The 19,923-nt window shown below is 41.2% G+C and overlaps 1 long non-coding RNA gene across 1 annotated transcript; it reads right to left on the reverse strand.

Annotated features, from left to right (window-relative positions):
• Positions 1–6,125: 6,125 nt before the first annotated feature.
• Positions 6,126–16,532, reverse strand: LOC139188972 (uncharacterized). The gene is made up of 3 exons (XR_011572423.1): positions 16,077–16,532; positions 13,796–14,696; positions 6,126–7,002 (listed from the first exon to the last, which is right to left on the reverse strand). It is a non-coding gene; the product is annotated as an uncharacterized lncRNA (long non-coding RNA).
• Between the last annotated feature and the right edge of the window lie 3,391 nt (positions 16,533–19,923).

A 19,923-nucleotide genomic window follows, 5' to 3' on the forward strand; every position in this document is an offset into this window, starting at 1 on the left:
TCGCTTATGAGCACCCTCGACATGCCAAATCTGGAAAAGATGTTAGCCTTGATAAAATTTGCCACCATTCTAGAATCGTTAGTACAGGTGGCTTTGGCTTCCACCCATTTCAACACTTAATCAATGGCTAGCAAAATATAAGTAAAACCATATGAGGACGAAAAGGGTCTCATGAAATCCATACCCCATACATTAAAAATCTCCACATTAAAGATGGGGGTTTGCGGCATTTGGTCCTTGGCACCTATTGTACCTGTTCTTTGGCATCTATCACAAGTAGTGCAAAATGTTCTAGCATTCTTAAACAATGTAGGCTAATAGAAGCCACTCTCTAAAACCTTAAGCGCTGTCCTTTGGGTGCCAAAATGACCCCCACATGCATAACTATGGCAAAATGCAAGAATTGAATTAAACTCATAATTGTGCACACATCTATGAATAATCTGCTCAGGACAATACTTCCACAAATATGGATCATCCCACATATAAAATCATGCATTATTTCTGAGTTTATCACGCTTGTATTTATCTAGAGTGCTAGGAACTTGTTTTGTGACCAAATAATTGACCAAATCAGCATACCAGGGCTCACTTACCTCTAGGGACAGCAATTGCTCATGAGGGAATGTCTCTAGAATGGGTAAGGAGTTCTCCTCATGCACCAAACGGCTAAGGTGGTCAGCCACCACGTTTTCACTCCCCTTTTTGTCTCTTATTTCAATGTTGAACTCTTGAAGTAGGAGCATCTAACGAATCATCCTTGGTTTGGCCTCCTTCTTGGTGAGGAGATACTTCAACGCTGCATGGTTAGAATATACAATTACTTTAGTGCCAAGTAAGTATGAACAAAATTTATCTAAAGCAAATACAACCGCAAGAAGTTCTTTCTCAGTGGTATAATAATTCAATTGAGCATCATTTAGGGTCCGGGAAGCGTAATGGATGTCATGGGGCTGTTTTTTCCTCATTTGGCCTAAAACAGCACCAATGGCATAATCGGATGCATCACACATTAGCTCAAATGGAAGGCTCCAATCTGGTGGCATGATGATGGGGGCCGAAGTCAACATGTCCTTGAGGGTTTTGAAAGCGGTCTCACACTCCTTGTTGAACTCGAAGGCTACTTCCTTCTGGAGTAAACGGCAAAGGGGCTGGGCAATTTTTGAGAAATCCTTGATGAATCTCCTATAAAATCCTGCATGGCCAAGAAAAGAACGAACCTCCCTCATCGAAGTAGGAGAGGGTAAGTGACGTACAAGATCTATTTTGGATTTATCAACCTCAATCCCTTTTTTTGATATGATATGCCCCAAAACTATACCTTGTTTTACCATAAAATGACACTTTTCCCAATTCAAGACAAGATTAGTTTCGATGCATCGTTGTAAGATCAAAGTAAGATTATTCAAGCATGCATCAAATGAGTCACCAAAAACACTAAAATCATCCATAAACACTTCAATGATCTTTTCCACAAATTCTGAGAAAATACTTACCATACATCTTTGGAATGTGGCTGGTGCGTTGCATAGCTCAAATGGCATGCGCCGATAAGCAAAGGTACCAAAGGGACATGTGAAAGGTAGTATTTTCTTGGTCATCAAGAGCTATCACAATCTGATTATAACCTGAATAGCCATCAAGAAAACAATAAAATGAATGACCGCTAACCTTTCCAGCATTTGATCAATAAAGGGCAGTGGGAAGTGATCTTTTCTTGTCGTGGCGTTGAGCTTTCGGTAGTCAATACAAACTCTCCATCCGATTTGGATTCGAGTGGGCACAAGCTCATTATCTTCATTTTTTTACCACAGTGACTCCGGACTTCTTAGGAACAACTTGGACTGGCGAAACCCAATGGCTATCAGAAATTGGGTAAATCACTCCACAATCTAATAGCTTGATGATTTCATTCTTCACAACGTCCATCATGGGTGGATTGAGTCGGCGTTGTGCTTCTCTAGATGGTTTGGCTCCTTCTTCCAAGAGTATTCGATGCATGCAAGTGGTAGGGCTAATTCCCTTGATATTGGCCAATGTCCACCCAATGGCAGTTTTGTATTCCCGAAGCACCTTCACCAACTTGTCCTCCTCTTGTGCAGTGAGTGAAGAAGAGATGATGACGGGCATCGTCTCTTGTTCTCCCAAAAACACATATTTTAAATGGCTAGGCAATGGTTTAAGCTCCAGGGAAGGTGGTTGGATTACAGAAGGAAGCAACTTGTAAGTCGAAATGGGAATTGAAATTAGGTTAGGAGACTTACCAATATGCCTTGGATTTGACTCTAGAGCAGCAACCATCTCCACCAATTCTTCTTGAATAGGCACGGCAAGGTGTTCCTTGTTGTTGTCGTGGGCATGCTTAAGTGCTAACCCTTCGTTTTTGAGTCCAATGCTTTGCGTGAGAGTCTTTTCAAGTGCATCCTCACTCAAATCATCAAGGAATCCCTACGCCCAAGAGTCAATCACATCAATCGAGAAACAAAAGTAACCATCATGAGGATATCTCATATCATCAGAAATATTGAAATCAATAACTTCCCCATCAAATTCCATGGTCAATGTTCCTTTGAATACGTCTATCTTTGTACGGGCAGTTTTCATGAATGGTCAACCAAGTAAGATTGGTAATTGAGAGGAATGGTTTGAGTCTTCCATTTCAAGCACGGAAAAGTCCGCCGGAAAGACTAGGTGATTCACCTGCACTAAAACATCTTCCAAAACACCTTTTGCATGCGCATTAGATCTATCGGCCAATTGAATGATCACTCCATCATTTTTTAATTCTCCCAAGTTCATAGATGTGTAAATTGAATAAGGCATGACATTTATTGATGCACATAGATCTAACACGGCAAATTCAAAGCGAGTATTTCCTATAACACAAGGAATTGTAAAACTGCCAGGATTTTTGCACTTAGGAGGTAATTTTCGTTGCAACACAGCTGAGACATTCTCACTTACCCTTACCACTTCTTTATTTGAAGCCCTCTTCCTTGTAGTGCACAGCTCATTCAGGAATTTAGCATACTTGGGGACTTGTTTAATTGCATCTAAAAGTGGAATGTCGACTTGCACCTTTCTGAATGTGTCAAGGATGTCTTTGTCACTCTTATCCTTCTTTGATTGTATAAACCTGTGAGGAAATGGTGCATTGGGTGGAATGGAATTAAAAGTCATGGAATTTGAACCCAACTTACCTTTGGTGGTCGAATTAGGGTGTGTAGGTGGTTGTGGCAAGGTTTGCTCAATCCTTGACGTAGGCAGGCCTTGTTCCTTCTCCTCAGATTGCCTCTTTTCGTCCTTCGTTTGGGTAGATTTTGATGGTTGAGGGTCCGATCCAACTTCTTTTCCACTTTGCAAGGTAATGGCTTTGGCAGATTCAAAGCCTTCTTTTGGATTCACATCAATCGAACTAGGTAACTTACCTTGTTCTCTACTAAATTACCCAATGAATTCTGCCATCTGTCCCATTTGTCTCTTCAATTCAGTCACTTTTCGAGCTTGATTTTGCATTTCCTTGGCGTAATTGTGCATATCTTTGGCTTGAGTTTCCTGACCCTTTGCCAACATAGTTAGTAACTGAATAACTTGAGCATTATCAAAAGACGAACCCGAGTTATTTTAGGCAGGTTGTGTTTGGGGTTGTGTAGGTGCATACGGCCTTTGGTAAAATCCCGGAGGTTGCTGTCTGAATGCACTTTGTTGTTGGATTTGTTGGGGCTCCCTCCATTTGAAATTTAGATGATCTTTCCAGCCTGGATTGTATGTATTCGAGAACGGATCATTCCTTGGTTGGTTTTGACTCCCAAAACCCACGGTGTTGGCAGATTCCCACCCTTCGTTCTCTATTAATTGAGGGCACTTATCCGTGAGATGTTCATTCATTGAGCACATGCCACAAGCAGCTACACTTTGTTCTTTTGGTTTTCAACCACATGTGAAAGAAGAGTAGTAAGATTGGCCATTTGATTTTGAAGTTCGGAAATAACACTTACCTCATTAACTTGTTGCTGCTGTGGGTTGTCTCTTTGACCAACGCCTTCATATTGTTGAGCATTCAATGCTTGGTTAGCAATTAAGGTCTTGGCAGTCATGGGTGTTTTGTCCACCAAAGCTCATCCCGCTGAGGCGTCTAGTATTTGGCGTTCAATTGGTAGAAGCCCTTCGTAGAAATATTGAAGAAGAAGCTCCTCCTTCATCTGGTGCTGTGGACATGGAGCAACAAGGGTTTTAAAATGCTCATAGTAAGTGAGAAATGATTCACCTTGGTTTTGCTGAATGCCACTAATCCTTTTGCGTAGTAGAATGACTCAAGAAGTTAGGAAAAACTTCTCCAAAAATGCCCGTTTCATACTCTCCCATGATGTGACAGTTCCGGGGGCTAGCTCATACAACCAATCTTTAGCCTTTTCCAAGAGAGAAAAGGGAAAAGCCTTCATTTTCAGAATGCTCCCATCAACATTCACAGGGGTCATGCTCTAACAAACAACCTCGAACTCCTTCAAATGTTTATTAGGATCTTCCATGGACAACCCATGGAACTTAGGAATATGGTGCAATAAACTGGACTTTAATTTGAACTCATCGGTCTTGTTTTGGGCCGCCCTTAGAGATTGAATGCATAAAGGCAGAGCATTGTCCAATCCCGAAGTGGAAAGCTCCTTGATTGTTCGATTATCTACTGCCATATCTTGGACTTCTTCAAAAGTCCTTGTCGTGGCCTTCTCTTGCTTTTCTACTATATCTTCTTCAAGATCTGGTGCAGGTTGAGAGGGTTGGGGATCTTGTTGATTCCTTGCTCGTCTCAAAGTTCGTTCAAAATCGTCGTCAAAGTCAAAGATGTGTTTATGAACAGGTTGAGAACTTCGAGTCATAAACCACCTAAAACAAGAAAACAAGTAAAATTAGCAATTAGGAACAAAAACACATGAAAATAAACAAAAAGAAATAACAACGGATTAGCAAAGTTGCTAATCCCTAGCAACGGCGCCAAAAACTTGATGCGAAAATTAACTTAACACACAAATTTAACCCTCTTTTGACAACTATAGTATATGTATAAGTAGGGATCGTTCTGGACTGGGGATTAGGAGAGCTTGCTAATAACCTCTAAACTGACTCAAAAACATAAAACTAAACTTAAAAACACTTAACAAGACTCACAAGACTCAAAACAAACTTAAAATACTCAAAACAGCTTAAAACAACCAAATAAACTTAAACTAGACACTAGGAATAACTTTGGACGAAAATTGACTTTTACTTGAATCAAAACAATTAAAAACACAAACTAAAACAGATTTGAAACACTTTGAAACAAGAAACTAAAAGGGGGGTTTTGATTTGGATGAAGTTGAAACAAACAAACAAGCATGAAAAACTAGACAGATTGTAAAACAAATTTGAGAAATAAGATGATGGATGGGATAGCTAGAGGCTTTTTCTCCACACATGACATGTATGCAAACAACTCGATTTCCAGTTACTACTTCATTGAATTATAAACGACAATGCCCCAAATTAACTATGACATCACTAGTTAACCCTTAGATTTTCCTTGTTTTATTGGATTGGATGACATCATTCGACAACCCAAAACATTCTTCAAAAGTTCCCTACATGACATCATAATAGAGATATAATCAAAGATCATTACGTTTAATGAAAATCATAAGCATTGACAAAGCACTTGCAACTATGACATCATGTCACTCATGCTAGAATTAAACTTAACACGATCATTTATAAGCGACCTCCACTACTTATGAATATAAGTTTGTAACGATTATGTGAAACTTTCTTATATTCTAGCATCGGATTTATGCATACCAATTAAGTGTCGACCCTTAATCAACAAATACAATAAGTTATCAATCAAATAATTAAGCCAATTGCATTCATGATTCAAGAGTTCATAACTGGAATTTATCAACTCATATTGCACACATAATCATGGCTTTGAAATCATCCCTAGCCAAGAGGGGTTTAGTTCCTCATGTTCGCAAAACAAAGATACATAAACTTAAACATTGAAAACAAAGAATGAAAACACCTAAAAACGCTCCAACAATCCAACTTGAATGGCAAGCACCTCTAAGGTCCTCTTTCTTCTCTTTGTTGCAGCACAAGGTGTGGTTTGATGGATTAGTGGTAAATTATGGTGGTGGATGGATATAAGTGAGTTATGGTGAAGGGTGGATGGGTGGATTGTGTTGATGGATCTAAATCTCCTCCCACTTGGTTGTTACACACCCTTCCTTTTATAGAGGAGTGCACGGCATGGGGGTGTAAAATGGAGTGGTGTGTGCAGCAATGATTCAATGGAGTGGTGCTGAAATGATTCATTGAAGGGGACATGGAATGGTGCAGCAATGAGTGCATGGAGTGGAGGTTAAAATGATGAAATGATGCATGAAATCTAATATGATGGAGGGGACAAGGAATGGTGCAGCAATTAGTGCATGGAATGGAGGTTAAAGTGATGAAATGATGCATGAAATCTGAAATGATGGAGGGGACAATGAATGTGCATAGCATGGGTGGATTTATGCACTCTTTGCCTTGTGTTCCAGCTCACTTCCACATGTCTTAGTTGTTAGACAACTTTCACACACATGTTTTGCATCATTTCATCTTGCAAACACCAACTTTTGGCCACTTTACACCTCTTCACACATGCACCTGCTGCTAGATACTTTCACACACATGCTATGCATCATTTCAGCTTGTAATTATGTTTGTAGTTGCTGGAAATGTGAATACAACTTGTAAAGCAATCCAACAAATGGCATCTTTCACTTTTTTTCCTTTCAAATTGTTCCTTAAATGTATGTATCTACACACTTCCACACTCCAACTTCATTATTCAAATTTTTGCATATGTTGAAACCCTTTTTAAAACACCAAAAACGTCCATCCAACTTGCTCCATATGCAAGCAATCCATTTCAGCCCAAAATTGCTCCAAAATGCACTTTCTTGCCAACTATGTTATTATGACCTACAAACACACGAAAATAGCTTAAAATACAAAATTGACTAAGAAATAACAAAATAAATGCACAAGAACAAGCTAACTAAGTCGCATAAATATGCTCCTATCACTAAGCCTTGAAAAAGACCATTGTAGCTACTTCTAGGAATCCCAGTGCAAGCCATCATGCACCTAGTTATACTAGGGCAGCCAGGCCCATCCACGTCTGGATATTCGGAGTATTGAGTTTATCCTCCCTCCTTGGAGAGCATAGTTGGTCCCTCGGGGGGTTCAATTCCTGCAGTAAGTCCCAAAGGGGGTGCGATCTTCTTTTAAAGTACAGGAAAAGATAAGTTGTTGTAGACATGGAATCGAGCCAAGTTACAAATTATTTTTGAATTATTTATTGAAAAATAAACAAAATAAATGAATAATTTGGCTGTAAAAAACTGCATGATGATTGGATAGTCCTCAGCTTACGAGGTGGTGCTCGTTGAGCTGCTTGAGTTTTCGAGTCTTGATATAGTGGGAAGTCACACATGCTATTTCCTCAAATTATAGGCGTTCCATTGCTTCTCGATCTCTTTATCATTCATCGTAGCAAGGGTGTAGCTACCATTGCCGCCTACTCTGCTGATCTTGTAAAGACCTTCCCAGATGGGATCCATCGTTTTAGAGCCCTCTCTACGGGCATTGACGAATGCCTTTCTTAGGACCAGATCTCTAGGTTGAAACTGCCGGATCTTGGCCCTTTTATTGTAGCTGGAAAGAACCTGCTGTTGGTAGGTTGCGATGCGGGTGATGGTCTGTTCATGCCTCTCTTCTGCCAAATCTAAGTCTATAGCCATCTCTTTACTGTTCTGCTAAATGCTTGGCAGTAGAGTGTTGATATTTGGCACGATAATGTTGGGAGGAATGATTGTTTCCGAACCAAATGCTAAAGAGAAATGAGTTTCACCGGTCGCTCGTCTTTTGGTAGTGCAATATGCCCATAAACATCCGGGGAGTTCATCTGGCCATTTCCCCTTTTTGTTGGTGAGGGATTTCTTGAGGCAGTCGAGGATCGTCTTGTTGGATGCTTCAGCCTACCCATTGCCTTAAGGATATCTTGGCGTGGACATGTGTTGTTTGATGCCGTATTTTTGGAAGAACTTCGCCAAATCTTTTCCAACAAATTGAGGGTCGTTGTCGGTGACGATGGACTGAGGGTTGCCAAATCGGTAAATGATATTCCTCCATATAAAAAGCTCTATGTCCGTCTGAGTCGTGGTCGTCATGAGTTCTACTTCTACCTATTTGGTGAAGTAGTCGGTTGCCACGATCATCATGCATCTGCCCCTAGTAGCAGGCGGCATAGGCCCTACTAGGTCGATTGCTCATTGCATAAACAGCCAATGACTCATTTGTGGGTATAGCTGACTGGCAGATAGTGTTGGTACCGGTTTATAGCGTTGGCAGGCGATCGCACTTTTGTACTAACTCCTTAGCATCTTAGTGTATGGTAGACCAGTAGTAGCCTGCGTTAAGAGCCTTCTGGGCTAAGGATCAGCCTCCAGAATGGTTCCCACAAATGCCTTTGTGGATTGAGCTTAAAACCTTTAAGTTATCAGGAGGTGCTAGGCAGCGGAGATGTGGTCCGGTGTAGGATCTTCGAACGAGAATGCCATTCCACATATAGTAGCGTGCCGCCTTGATTTGGAGCTTCATTGACTCCAATCTTTCGGCGTGTAGTGTGTTGTTGACCAAGTAGTCTATAATAGAACTTTGCCAGTTGAGAGTTACACTAACCTGTGACACTTCAACTATTGGCTCCATCTCTATGCTTGGCTTGTCTAGATATTCCACTGGAATGAAGCATTTAAATTGGTGGTCGAGGGTGGAACCTAAACCAGCTAGTGTATCTGCATGGGCGTTGTCTGCCCGTGAAACTTGAGTGAGAGTGTAAGTCTGAAATGCCTCAAGCTGTTGGCGTACTTTCTCTAGGTATTGTGCCATCCTTGGGTGTTTTACCGTGTATTCCCCAATAGCCTGGCTAGTGATTAGTTAGGAATCAGAATGAATTGCGAGTTTCTTCACCGCCAAGTCTTTTGCCATTCGAAGGCCTGCTAATAATGCCTTATACTCAGCTTCGTTATTGGATGCTTTGAAGCCTAGAGTGATAGCCTGCTCGAGCATTGAGCCGTTTGGAGTAACAAGGACTACACCTGCTCCCGAGCCTTTATAGTTGGATGCTCCGTCGACATGCAATATCCAGAAGTCCTTATCGGGTGGAGCAAGCATGGCTAATATGCTTTCGGCTGCTTCTGGGGCGTCGTTGGGCCGCCCTATTGTGTCACCTAGGCTAGGCGTGAATTCCACTACGAAGTCTACCAAGGCTTGGGCCTTTATCGCTGTGCGAGGTCGGAAAACTAAACCATATTGGCCAAGTTCCAATGCCCATTTCATCACTCGTTGAGAAGCCTCCGGACCATTTAATATTGATCGTAAGGGATACTGAGTCATGACAATGACTATATGAGTTTGAAAGTATGGTCTAAGCTTCCGAGCCGCAACAACTAAAGCCAAAATTAATTTTTCGATCTTCAGATATCTTGTTTCCGCATTGAGAAGAGCTTTAGAAGTGTAGAATATCGGCAGTTGGGCCCTAGCTCTTCTCGTATGAGAGCAGAGCTCACTGCTACTTCGGAGACTACCAAATGAATGTATAAATCCTCCGCTGCTTCCGGCTTAGATAGTAAGGGAGGTGATGTGAGATAATTCTTCAAGTCTTGGAAAGCTTTTTCACATTCTTCATCCCATTTGTCTCTTTGTGCCCTCTTGATAGCTTTGAAAAGAGGCTTGCATCGATCGGTGGATCATGGAAGGAAGCGGTTGAGGGTTGCTGCTTGTCCGGTCAAGCTTTGGATCTCCTTCAAGGTAGTTGGAGATTTCATCTCTAGGATTGCTCGGATTTGCTTGGGATGTGCTTCAATTCCTCGTTGGGTTACTAAGTACCCTAGGAATCAGCCTGAACATACTCCAAACGTGCATTTGGTAGGGTTGAGCTTCATCTTGTACCTTTTAAGGATATTGAAAGTTTCTGCCAAATTACGAATGTGATCTGATCACTGATTGCCCTTTACCATGATATTGTCAACATAGACCTCCATGGTTACCCTAATTTGCTTCTTGAACATCATATTTACTAGCCTTTGGTAAGTGGCTCCCGGGTTCTTGAGGCCAAAGGGCATGACCTTGTAGCACTAGGTGCCTCGTTCTATCACAAATGCAATTTTCTCCTTGTCGGGCTCGTACATGGCTATTTGGTTGTAGCCAGAGTATGCGTCTAAGAAACTGAGCAACTGGTTTCCAGAAGTTGAATCTACTAATAGATCAATCCAGGGGACAGGGTAATGGTCTTTTGGGCATGCTTTGTTAAGGTCGGTGTAGTCCACGCAAACCCTCTATTTGCCTATCTCTTTCTTCATGACTAGTACGACATTAGCAAGCCATGCCGAGTGTGCTACATATTCTATGAAACCAGCCTCCAATAGTTTGTCAATTTCTGCCTCGATGATTGCTACTCGTTCGGGTGTGAAATTTCTTCTTTTTTGGATTACTGGTTTGGCAGTAGGGTCGACGTGCAGCTTGTGGCAGGGCACCTTGGGGTCAATACCGGGCATGTCGGATGGTGACCATGCGAAGATATCTCGGTTTTTCTAAGGAAAATCGTGAGTTCTTCCTTCTCATCTGGGCTTAGTTGTGAACCAATTTTAGCCGTCTTTTTTGGCTGCTGAGGATTAAGAATGATGTCTTCGGCATCATCTTCAGGTTTCCATCCTATCTTGTCTTCTTGGGCGCCATCTTCTTGATCCACCTGCTATAATTGCTATTTGGTAGTTTCTTTGTCCTTTTGAACTTTGGTAACCTCTACAGGGATAAAGGTCTTCTTCTTTGATTCTTTCAACATTTACACAGTGCATCGTTGGGATGAAACCTGGTCAGACTTGATCTCTCCGATTCCTCCTCCCGGGATGCGAAATCAAATTTTTTGATACTTGACGGAAGTGACGGCATCTAGCTTGATCAACCAAGGTCTCCTAAGAATCCTATTGTAGGGAGATGGATCACTTACGATCGTGAATGTTTTTTTTTTAGACAACTGGTGGTGTTTTCACGTCAAGTGTGATATGGCCGATGGCAGTTGAGGTGTGTCCGTTGAATTCGGTAAGTACCTCTGCCCGGCTTATGATTGTACTTTCCAGGCCCATCTTCTCAATGATAATAGTTGAAGTAGGTTGATTGCACTTCCATTTTCAACCATCATCATGTCGACTATAGCATGGGCTAGTTGGACTGATACTACTAGTGTATCATCGTGTGGGAAATCGACTCCTTCTGCATCGTACTTAGTAAAGCCAATAATAGGTCCAGGTTGGGTATCAACTGCTTAAACTTGTGAGATTAGTAAAGCCTGCTCGATCTTCCTCTTTTTGGAGTTATTAGTGGCCCCCAGGTGCTCGAATTCGGCGAAAATGCCATTAATTCGAATCATCTTGGTTTGTGGCTCTTCATCTCTGTCTGCATTCCTTTTTGGTTGCGCAGCTGGCTTGTACAAGTATCTATCGACTTTGCCTTCTTTCATGAGCTTCTCTAGGTAGTTCTTCCAAGTGTAGCAGTCGTTGGTTGTGTGACCAGGACCTCGATGGAATGCGCAATACTTGGTGTGGTCCAACTTGGAAGTATCTCCTTTTGACTATTTCGGCAACTTAAACCATGGTTCGTTCTTGATGTCACGAAGGATTTGATGAATTGAAATTGAGAACTTAGAATAGCTATTGGTTATCGGGCCTTCTTTGGTCGTGGGTCGGTCCATGCGCTTGACCTCCTGTTTACCCTTATTGGGCTGTTTTCCATCCTCCTTCCTTTGAGCAGTTGTCGACTCTTTTCGAGGTTGTTCAGGCGCCTTTTTCGCTTGTCGAGCCTCGTCCCAAAGTGCATGCTTCTCTGCCAAAGCAAAGGAATCTGCTAGAGTTAGGTCTTTTTTCATGATCATTTCTCCAAACAGTGGGTGGTCTGCTGGGAGTCATTTTTGGAAGGCTGCACTTGCTATCGAGTTATCGCATCTGACGATCTTCGCTTTCTCTACTTTGAATCTCTTTACGTTATCGCGAAGTGACTCTTTTGGGTTTTTCTTTACGTTGAACAAGTGATCGGACTTTTCTTGATCGAACGATAAGATGAGTATTCTTCGGTGAAAACCAAGGAAAGATCATCAAAATTATGAATGGATCGCGCTAGCAAGGTATGAAACCAATCTTGTGCCTCGCCTTGTAAAGTAGTGGCGAATATTTTGCACATAAGGGCGTCATTATTCCGATAAAGAACCATCGCGCTTCGGTAATGCTTCAAGTGTCTTTCTGGATCCCCGTCTCCTTTGAAAGATGTGAAGTGCAGCATGCTAAACTTGCATAGAGGCTCTGCTTGCTCGATCTCATCCGTGAAAGGTGACCTACTTATGTTGGTCATATCTCACCTTAATGCTTCATCAACCATTTCGTTGCGTCGGAAATCACGCATCCGTTCATTGAAAAACCTTTCTACCTCTTATTGGATTTGCCTTTGTTGGGGTAGCGGAGCCTTCGACTGCCCCTAGTCTTTACCTGCGTGTCTAGGATGCTCTTCTACACGTTTGGCTCGTTTATGTCATGGTTACGGTGTATAAGATATATTCCTAGCAAGCGAGAGATTTCTTTGCAGGCTACCTGTTGAACTAGAGCAGGATTGAACAGTTGTTTCCTTCCATTTGTCAGGCTGCCTGCTTCGATGTGATGTGGAGGATACTCTTTGCGGGCCTAACCGTGAATAAATGCTTTGCCTGGAAGGCTGCCCATGTTAATTATCAAAGCATGGCCCCAACCGTGAACGTATACTTGCCTGTGGGCCTAGTCGAGAGTGCACGCTCCTCCGCACACTAAAACGGGAGTATACGCTATCTCGGGGGCCCAATCAAGAGTGTGCACTACCTGAATGCTCGATTTGTGGTTAGTTGAGTAGCTGCTTTCTGGGACGCTGTTTGAGAGGTTTCTCATATGCCCTTGTCCTACTTCGGGGTAGTTCATCTGGGGCACGTTGGATCTCGGTGCGTTGCAAAAGTTGATTCACCAAGGTTGTTTGTTGTGCAAGGGCGTTTGTCAATTCTATGACTTGTCAGGGCAAGTTTTGTTCGCCATTCGGATTAGAAGAACTTGGATGAAATGCACCTCCTTAAACAATAGAAGGGTGCTTGACTCCGAGTGCGATATTTGAGTTGGGGAATGTCAAATCTGTGGAGAAATGTGGTGAAAACGCCCCAACCTCGATGATTGGTCCGGATGGTTGAGATAGTCTCGGGCCGACTTGGGCAGCTTGGGAAGCCATGAAAGCAGGCTGGGCTGCAGGAGCAGGCTGGATCACGGGAGCAGGCTGGGCTGCAGGAGCAGGCTGGATCACGGGAGCAGGCTGGGCTACGGGAGCAGGCTGGATCACGGAAGCAGGCTGCTTAGTGCGTGGTGCATGCGAATGCGAAGCTTGGGCTTGGGTCCGTGCAAACTTGGATGGCACGACTTGGGACATGGTGGAACCTCGTAGTGGTGGTGCCACTATATTTACAACCGTATTTTGCCTTGTGGATCTCCGCAATCCCATTTCTTGAGTATTAGAATTCACTTGTGGTATTTTCCAAATTTTTAACCATTATATTTTTCTTATACGTTTTTTCAAAGAACCTTTGCAAGTAAAAAATTCTAATAATACGAAAGTAAGAAAAATATTCAAATGGATTAGAAAATAGAGAAAAAACCTTTTTGTGCAAGAGTCTTCTACGAGTGTGGATTTCAACTCTCAATGAAAGCACCAATTTGTGGATGCAAATTTTCTCCTTCTCGATCTTGGACAATTTTGCACCTACAAAACAACTAGCACCTTAGGTTAAGGCCAAAAGCCTCACGCACCCACGATGAATGGGGGGCTTTGGCCGAAGAACCTCCGATGCCAAAATTAGACTTTTAGAGAGAGAGTGTTTAGAGCATTTGAGATTTTTTTGTAAGAGAATTGGAATTAGTGTTTGGTGAAAATGGGAACCAATATATAGGAGAGGAAGGTGTGGCCGGCCTTTAGGCCAAGGATGATTTATTTTGGGGGGTTATGGAGATAATGGGCTAGTTATTTTGGGGAGTTATGGAAATAGTTGGCTAGTTAATTAGCAAATAATAATAACCTAATTAACTAGCTATTTGAATGTCATAAAAGGGAAAGAAAATGGTAGCAAAAAGCAAAAAATAAAAGGCATGGCAGCCCTAGTGGGTAACCGGCCTTTGGTATGTTTTTTTATTATAATTTGGTGGTTTAATTGATAATTAAGGGATTGATTAGGTAATTAATCCTGTAATTAGTCAATTTTAGGAAATATGAAAGGAATATATTATTTAGCTAATTTATTAGCTAAATAATGGAATATAAAACATATAGAATAAATTAGATTTTGGGAATTACCTTATAGAAAGGATTTGATGAAATAGGCTTTAAATTGTTACATATTTTGGACACTTTTGACTTGATTGAAAGATGATTGCCCGCTGCTCGCGCGTAGGAATCCCAGTATGCCTTAAGGGTATTTTTGTCCTCTTTTATCCAAAAGTCCACGAGTCGCCTAGTGAATATTTTTGGCTCCACAATCGTCATGCAGTTTACACACACATGTGCTTTTCAACACCATTCAACAATCACATCAATCAATAACATATACAATATACCAAAATGCAATGCTAAAGCGACACAATTCGACCGAAGCCTAAATCTCTGAAAAATTTGATTTTGAACCACTCAACGAAATCCAACAACATCGGGTTCCAAACCACTCAACGAAACCAAAATACCAAGCGGGATTCCGGACCACTTAATGGAATTCAGATCAGGATACGATTTTAGACCACTCAACGGAAATCGCGGAGTAAAAGGGATTCTAAATCTTTCAACGAAACCCGAGTGGATACGATTCCAGACTACTCAACGGAATTGGGAAGTACAATGGATATCGAACCACTTAATGAAATCCAAGGCATGATACGATTTCAGACCATTCAACGACATCGTAGAGCACAAGGAATTCCGGACCACTCAACGAAATCCAAACGGAACAAGGAACTGGACCACTTAACGGAACCGAGCGAAAGTCCAAGGAATATAACAACGGCTCGAAGAAACAAAACATGAATCAAGTGCTCAATTTACAAAGGCTTAATGAAATGAAATAAAGCACAAGTACTAACTTTAGAGCGGGTCAACGAAGCGAGAAATGAAATAATATTGAAACAAACAAACCCCCATGACATTAGGTTAACGGTCCATTACTAAGCCCTCACATTTCACAAACAATTCAACATGTATTTCAAATCACATTTCACAAATATTCCCAATACACAAATCAAATCACATTTCATAATAATACAACGATGACTAAACGTTAAAAATCACATTTATAAAACCAAGTATATCCACAAAGAATACTAAAAACAAAAACAGGGTAATAACCATATCACATGGGGTGTAATATCAACACACCCCTTTTTACTTCTCTCACACCCTTTTAATTTTCGGTCGTTAGATCGGATGAATTAAAGAAAATCAAATGATAGAAATTAACAAGAGGTGTGGGAGAAGTAAAAAGGGGTGTGTGGATAGCACACCCCATATCACATATATTAGTTTTACAAACTTAAAAATTCAGTTCATCTAGATTTGTATGTCAGATTCCCGATCCGTAAGTTTCTAATGTCCTTAAATATTATGTACTATAGCGCATTAAAGTTTGGTGACGATCCAACGGTCGAATCGTCGATTCATATAATGATCAAGTGGCGTACCATAATGAAAATATGTTCAAACAATCAAATCACATCAAGCAGATATCAAATCTGAAATCAAGACATCTAATTTAACTTAAAAAGTCATCGTCAGCCCACTGACCACACGCCATTGTAGGTGGCGGTTTCAGATGAAAGGAAACCCAATTTTTCGACTAACTCTAAAAATTACCAAATTTCACAGGAAAATGGAGCTCAATGAAAGGAACAACTTCATACCTAGACCAAAGTCCAATTCGGCCAGAAAATACCCGAAAATTGCCTCGATCTATCGAAAACCTTAGAAATTGATGCTCTTGATTCAATGCCAAAACGAACTTCGACTCCCCAACCAATGCATGGGCTTTGTTCCTGAGGTTGAGGGGAGTCTATTGGTGGTGGTGGTCCATGGAATTGGCTTCAGGAATGGCGCATCACCGCCATGGGACCCTCGGCGCCACCGACGCCGTTCTTCGCAAAACTAGAGCCAAAACTCACTGGATTTGAGTGTAAATGTAGGAAGAAGGGTCGTGGAGTTGATTTTAGGTGGTGGTTAGACAAATTTCACGGAAAAATCGACGATTTCATGTCGGAAATTCATGCAAGGACCAAGTCGGATCACGCTTCTGTAATGGATCGAGAAGTGACCTAGGTTGGCTGGCCTTCCCCTTTTCTCCTTTCCCTCATTCGTTTATATCTCATTCCTGATAATGGCCAAATGACCATTTCACCCTAGTCTTTGCTTGTTTATATCTCATTCATTATAGCTCCCTTTGGCGAACAGTTTCCGCCTACACACTCGTGAGGTCAAGCTCTATCCAAATATATACATAAAAGTGACAAAACATATAGAAATTAGATACGTCCTCAAAAAGTCTGTTTAGTTCATTAAGGGTGTTTTCATCCTTTTACTTATTGAAGAAAAACTATACGCCGAATTTAAATAGTGAAATCTGAGGACAAGATTTCACCACCTACATACGATATAAAAAAAATTTCAATTAAAATTATCATTCCAACATATATTATATATTATAAAAAAGCACTAAACATATTATAAAAATTGATAAAATTGAACAAAAAATTTTGGTTTGGAATTGAATCAATAATTCAATTAATCAATAATCAAGAATTCAATTCATTAATAAACAATAATTCTATACATCACTAATTATATGATTCATATCAATAATCGATACCCATATTACGCTATAATTCTACATCACTTGGAAAATTTCATATTAAATTATAAATTTATAATTTAAATTTTATAAAAAAAAGTTTGCGGGCTGGTCGTTAAAAAGGACTTATGGGCTGTGCCTCAGTGGCTTTGGAAGCTATAGTGCAGCAACTTGCAGTTGCAACCAATGGGAATCTTGTAATGAAATTTTGAAATTTTGAAATTTTAGGAGTTGAATGTTGCACTTGTATCCAATGGGAGAAAGAAGGCAGAAAGCAGGGCAATAGGGGTGGAGATTAGGGAAAGTTTCAAATGTGTAAGGGTTAATTGGGAGACAAGTGTCCTCCTTCTGTTAATTTTTTTAATTTTTATGCCCCAAAGCATGGACTGTTCCACTCTAGCGTTTATTCTGGACTCTGGACAAAATAATTTTTTTAGGGTAAATTACATTTTACCCCCTCAAGTTTGGGGTCGATTTCAATTTCTTACAACATCATTAAAACATTTCACTTTCATACCTTAATCACTATTTTATTTCAATATAATACATCCGTTACATTTTCCATCCATTGGTCCGTTAAAAGCTGACGTAGTTGCCACATTTATGTTGATGTGGCTGCCACGTGGCAAAAAAAAAATTTATATATTGAAAATATTATAATATTAACCCTATTTAAAAAAAAAAAAAAAAAAAAAACAAACCCAGAAATCCTTCCCCGCAACTCTACATCCCACCCACCCCCTACCCATCTTTTCCTTCCTGTCCGTCCATCCCCTCTTTATCCATCCCCTCCACCCTTTCATCCATTCCACCCAAGCACCCCTCAGCGCTGGTCTCACCTCTCTCTCTCTCTCTCTCTCTCTCTCTCTCTCTCTTTCTCTCTTTCTCTCTCTCATCTGTAAAATGTTGAATTTGAGATGCGGGTGTGGTTTTTGAGGTCTAGTGTTTGAGATCTTGAAGGGTGGAAAAATGACGCCGAATCATTACGCCATGGATGAAGCAACTCGTACGGTGTTTTACGAGACATAACGTCACATTACGAGGCCCTACACTCCCAATTACCCTCCTCAGCAGGTTCTTAATGTTCTTGAATTTCAAGTTAATCAACCCTATGTTCTGCTTAATCACTCAATTACCCAACTTCGACGACCTTCTCATCTTCGACCCTTCCAACCTCGACCTCTTCTGCCTCACCTCATCCAACCTCCTGCCATGTTTCTCGAGTTCGACAACTTCTTGGGGGGCCAACCACCCAACCCCTTCTCCTCGACCCCCAAGCCCACCGCTTCCTTCAACTCCACCGCCACTGCTGCCCACCTCCGGAGCCTCTTCGTCGACTCTGACTTTTTCGACGGCCTGGGCAAAATTCTCTATGGGTTTGGGGGTTAGGTTATTAGGGTTTCGGAGTGGGGATTTTGTAAATGGGTTGGTTGATGGGTAGAATTAGGTATGGAAGTGCTTCAATAGGGATGAACCGTCAGCTGAGCGGTGGATTTTGTAAATGGGAGTTGTAGAGAGGTGAGGGGGAAGGAAAGGGATCTGGGTTAAGGTTTTTCTGGATTTTTTATTTATTTTTAAATAGGGTTAATATTATAATATTTTTAATGTATAAAAAATTATTATTTTTGCCATGTGGCAGCCACGTCAACTCTTAACAGACCAATGGATAGAAAATGTAATAGATGTATTATATTGAAATAAAATAGTATGTGAGGTATGAAAGTGAAATGTTTTAAAGATGTTGTAAGGAATTGAAATCGATCTTAAACTTGATGGGGTAAAATGTAATTTACCCCTTTTTTTAATACCTAAATATTTGGAAACTTTTTTTTGGCGTCCTTTTCAATTTTGGCCCCTGGACAGGCGTCTTGTTGGCATTGGGCCTAGGCCAGCCTTGGCGAGAGAGGTGGCGATGGTGATAGTGATGAGGATTGTAAGATTCCACATCGCCCAGGGGTAAGGATCTTGTAAGCCTAATATGTATATTCCTATAGTTACCTAGCACGAGGCCTTTTAGGAGCTCACTCGCTTCGGGTTCTATCGAAACTCCAAAGTTAAGCGAGTTCACACGAGAGTAATCGCATGATGGGTGACCCACTAGGAAGTTCTCGTGTGAGTTTCCAGAAACAAAACTGTGAGGGCGTGGTCGAGGCCCAAAACGGATAATATCATGCTACGGTGGAGTAGAGCCCGGGATGTGGTAGGGGTCCGGGCGGGGATGTGACAATTTGGTATTAGAGGCAATCCCTGGCCAGAGGTATGCCGACGAGGACGTTAGACCCCTAAGGGGAGATGGATTGTAAGATCCCACATCGCCCAGGGGTGAGGATCTTGTAAGCCTTATATGTATATTCCTATCTTTACCTAGCACGAGACCTTTTGGGAGCTCACTCGCTTCGGGTTCCATTGGAACTCCTAAGTTAAGTGAGTTCGCGCGAGAGCAATCGCATGATGGGTGACCCATTGGGAAGTTCTCGTGTGAGTTTCAAAAAACAAAACCATGAGGGCGTGGTCGGGGCCCAAAGTAGACAATATCGTGCTACGGTGGAGTCGAGCCAGGGATGTGGTGGGAGCCCGGACCGGGATGGGACAAGGATAGTGGTGACAATGGTGGTTGATGTGTCGGTTTTGATGATAAAAAATAGTTGAACACTAATTATCTTTATATGTATCTTTGTTTTTTTATTTATTTTTCTTTTGGATTCTATTCTTGGAAAACACAATTCATTTTGTGACTTTGTTATTTAAAAACAACATAATAAATGCATTTTACACTCATGTAAACAAAAATTGTTCTATAAAGTATTATCAAACAACCTCTTAGCTCTTCTAATAACAATTCCACACAAATTCTAAAAAAAACGTATTAGACATAACCATATTGATGAAAACATATGTGCAATTTT

Source organism: Malus domestica, chromosome 10, assembly GCF_042453785.1.
Source record: "Malus domestica chromosome 10, GDT2T_hap1".
Taxonomy (NCBI): Eukaryota; Viridiplantae; Streptophyta; class Magnoliopsida; order Rosales; family Rosaceae; genus Malus; species Malus domestica.